Source organism: Cricetulus griseus, chromosome 7 (assembly GCF_003668045.3).
Source record: "Cricetulus griseus strain 17A/GY chromosome 7, alternate assembly CriGri-PICRH-1.0, whole genome shotgun sequence".
Lineage (NCBI taxonomy): Eukaryota > Metazoa > Chordata > Mammalia > Rodentia > Cricetidae > Cricetulus > Cricetulus griseus.
This window is the reverse complement of record NC_048600.1, coordinates 46,154,159-46,158,443: the sequence shown is the minus strand read 5'-3', so window position 1 is coordinate 46,158,443 and position 4,285 is coordinate 46,154,159.

Sequence of the window (4,285 nt, the reverse complement as noted above, 5' to 3'; positions counted from 1 at the left end):
GGGGGCAAAGGTAAGTTCCTCTGTCTGTGACTTCTGGAATATCAAGCAGTGTTTACAAGAGACTTACTGTCCGTATTCCAGAGGATCGAGGGCCTTATTCGCTCATTCACAGTCGTGTGTCATTTAATAATGGGGCCCCTCACTAGGCAACTTCATCACTGCATAAACATCATATAAAGTGTGATTACACAATCCTAGATGGTACAGCCTACAGCACATCTAAGTGGCATGTATACACAGTCATGTATAAGTACATACACATGCATGGTATAGCCTTATTGATCTTAGGTCCTCGATGCATAAAACAGCATGAGGGTGTGCCAAGCACAAGAGAAGACAACACTGTAAGGCCAAGCGTGTGAGGCTGCTGTTGGCACCATGCAGTGTTCTAGTTTCCTGTGAGGCTTTCCCTATTAGTAGCAGGAACTCCACAGCAGTGGTGTCCAAATTTTAACCTCTCTGTGCCAAAAACAAACTGAATGAAGAAAATTTTGGGGCTACACATTAAAACACAAACACCAATGGAAGCTGATGAGCAAGATAAAGGTCTGTGTATAGTTTTTGTGATATCCAACAACATAGATGAGCCAGTAAATCTTCACATAGTAATCTTAACTCTGCACCTCGTTCAGAGAATTTAAAAGCATGACGAAAGCACCAAGTGTGTGCTCACTAACAAAGAAAATGAGCGTGAGGATGGAGAGACAGCTTAGCAGTTAAGATCTCTGGCTGCTCTTGCAGAAGGCACTCACATGGTAGCTCTCCACCATCTGTAACTCCAGTTCCAGGGGATCTAATGCCCTCTTCTGGCCTCCATGGACACTACACACATGTGATGCACATGCAGGCAAAAACACCCATACACATAAAATAAAAATAAATTTAAAATTTTAAATGGACTTAAGTAATATAAGAAAAGATAATATAAGACTAGTGAAAGAGCCTGGCATGGTGACACACACCTTTAATTCTAGCACTTAGAAGGCAGAGAGGCAGGAGGATCTCTGTAAGTTTGAGGCCAGCTAGTCTACATAGTAAGTTCCAGGTCAACCAGGGCTACATAAAGAGACCCGTCTCAAAAGAAAAAAAATTAAAAATAACAATTTTTAAAAATTGAAAAAAAAGCACAAAACCTAGTGGGATATGCAACATTGTATTTGAGATTTGAGATACTGTGTGCAAATGTCTAGTTTGATGGAGGTTGTTGGAATGTTCAGTAAATTTAAACATTCTGGTTCAAAATTTATGTAAATATGCCCCAAAGTGGGTGTGAACAAAGTATAATGTGAAGAAATGGACGTCTGTGAAGTCTGGGGGAGTGTGCCAGGACCTGTGATAATCTAGTAAAAGCCATACATCAGATTCTATGAATTCTATCTGAAAACTGTCAGGTGGACACTTAAGTTGACGGAAAATGCAGTCACAGACATATCAGGAAGAATATTTCCCCCAGAAATCTCCATATCTGTTTTGAAAATCTTGTATCAAACTGAGAGGCAGGACTACATATTTTTTGCTGTTCGGGATTTAGACAATTTGCCAAAATGCATAAAATCCTTTGATTTAATTTGAGCTTGCCATCATTTCATTTTCTTTGGGAAGCTGCTATAATTTGGAACACTGTGTTGCTAAGTTGGTTTTCACCTTGAAGACAAATGTTAAACTGTGTAAGTGAGCAGTTAGATCCACTAAAAATGCCAAATCTGGAAGCTGGTTTTCCTAGTCAAGTTCTGAACAGATTTGGGGTTTGATACCAGAAATGACTTGATGACATGCCACAAATCCTAAAATCTTTCCAACATTGGGCCTTGATTTAGCCATCCTAACTCTGAAGAGCAAATGTCACCATAGTCAACTCGAACACAGTAGTCAACTCGAATGTTTCTGAGGAGTCCTGGGCTGGAGATGAAATAATCCCTTAGCCCCTGTGAAGTTCAGTCTTGATGTAGTGCGCATGGCGGTACCCTTTTTAAAGCTTTTGTGCGTTGAGTTTCTGAGCGTGCTGCACAAAGACACTTCATTGAACATGAGTCTGGAGTGACAATTACGTCATCTTCTATTGAGTTTACAAGTCTCTCCTTTTGACCATGGCCAGGCCCCATCACTTGCTGTACCAGAAAAAGAAAATCACTTTAACATTTTTTTTTTACTGTTTTACATTTATTTCTTGATTTTGTTGTGTCTTTTAATGTTCCTTAGGTGACATGTTCCTCCTGATGCCTCTGCTACATCAGTATTACCCTCCATCATCATCACAGCACAGAATATGAAATCAGCAGTTCTACACACCAATATATTTCAACAGATCCCACAGTTCCTTTCACACACCTGGCAATAGTCTGGTGATATTAAAAATACCCTCCACCCTTTCTCAGAGCATGACTCTGCATAGATTGCTCAAAAAAATCAGTAAATAGTTTCGATTTTCTTTTTACTACCACATAAACAGCTTTCTTTTACAGTAACATCCACCTGAAGCGTAACTTCATTCATTTCTTTTTTGAGAAGACAGACTCATTGTCAGTGCTGCTCTCTCGTCTTTAGCATACGCTGTGCACGCTGTGTGATTCACACTAGACTTGGCAGCACGTTTTATACATAATGCCTTTCATGTCACAGTCTTCGAAAACTTGCAGAAATTCCCTACAAATGAAGCAGTGTGCCTTGCCCACCCCACCCCCAAAGTGGTCATCTGTTTACTCTCCATTGAGTAATGTTCCTTTACCCAGAATTTTTTCTTTTGAGACATTATAGGAGCCACACTGGAATTAAAAACAATAATAGATAAGGAAGCGTGATTTTATTGTTAATCAACAGGAAAACAGAAAGTGAGGTTGAGTCTTCCCGCATCTCAGCTGCTGATGCGACTTGGTGCAGGAGCTAGCCAGAAAGCATGAGCACGGTGTGCATGGAAGTACTCTTGGCAATCCAAAAAGAACCCTTTCCTAAGTTCATTTGCCGTAGTCTTCTGAAATCTTTTTGGCAATGGTATTTTGTTTGCCAAGCTACCCCAAGACACAGGACATCTCATGGTGCCATTCCACTTGACTCCGCCTTTGGAAGAAAATACTGGAAGCCACATATCGTGATCAAACTGAAGCTACAGATGTGTACAAATAGTGACACTATACATAGATTTACTTTGTGTGACACTGAAACACTGTTGTTTACAAATTTCAAATCCCAGGTCTGTGGAATCCAGTACCAAAAACATTGCAGAAAGACAATGTTTTCAGTAGGTTTATAATTTTCTTGTATGTAGCATTCATAGCACACCTGGGCTACATGCAGCCCATAGCCTGCTTTACACATGTGTACAAAGTATAGCAAAATAAACCACACAGGCCAGCAGCAATTCCCTTATCTATCTGGTATCACACAATATGCACCATACACAATTACACCTGCAATGCCTTCTCCTTCCCACTCCTCATCTTAATTTCCTTGCCTCTCCTCTCTCTCTTTCATTCTTTTTTTTTTTCAGTGCTGGGGGTGGAACCCAGGACCCTGTGCAGACAAGGACATGTTCTCTCACTGGGCTGTGCCCCCACCTGCCTGTGCTTTGTGTTCATGCACAGTAGGACTGCATCCCCACCAGCGGTTACCCTGCATTTATGCACAGTAGGTCTGCACAAGTAGGCTGGGTGAGGATCTAGTTACAAAGTCTACAAAGAGGTTTATGAACAAGGGTCCCAGAAAGTTCTGGAAGCTGCTCCAAACTTCTAGAAGGACATTTTCCCATAGCCCTTTCAGCGTTCGGTTCTCCCACTGGGCAGGGCCCGTTGTACAGATGGACAAAAGGCATGTCCAACCTTTCAACATTGTGTCACAACACTGTCATCTACAAAGGTCACACTTGAGAACAATGTAATCAAGATAAAAATGAATTAAAAAATAAACTGATAGTTGTAAGTAAGCTGTCCTTTGCTTCATACAGCTACGCATGTACACACATTCATATAGCTGCAGGCTGAACACACCTGATGCTACCAACCTCAGTCTCTGCTCTGTATAGGCAAAGAGGACACAGCCTGGACACAGCTCAAAAATTCAGAGGTTTGAGGTGGAGGGTGAGGGATGCTCCAATCTCCACACCTACTCACCGCGTGGAATGATAGCTAGCTTCCCCACCAGCTATCAAGTTCAGTGCAAATGTTCAGCATGGTCATGGCTGGCTGCCTCCTGCTATCAAAGAGTGAAACCTGGAGACCAGAGCTTTCCCTAACGTCACTCAAGGTGTGAATTGCCCCTCCATCGCTGATCAGTGGGAACTTCTAATAAGTCA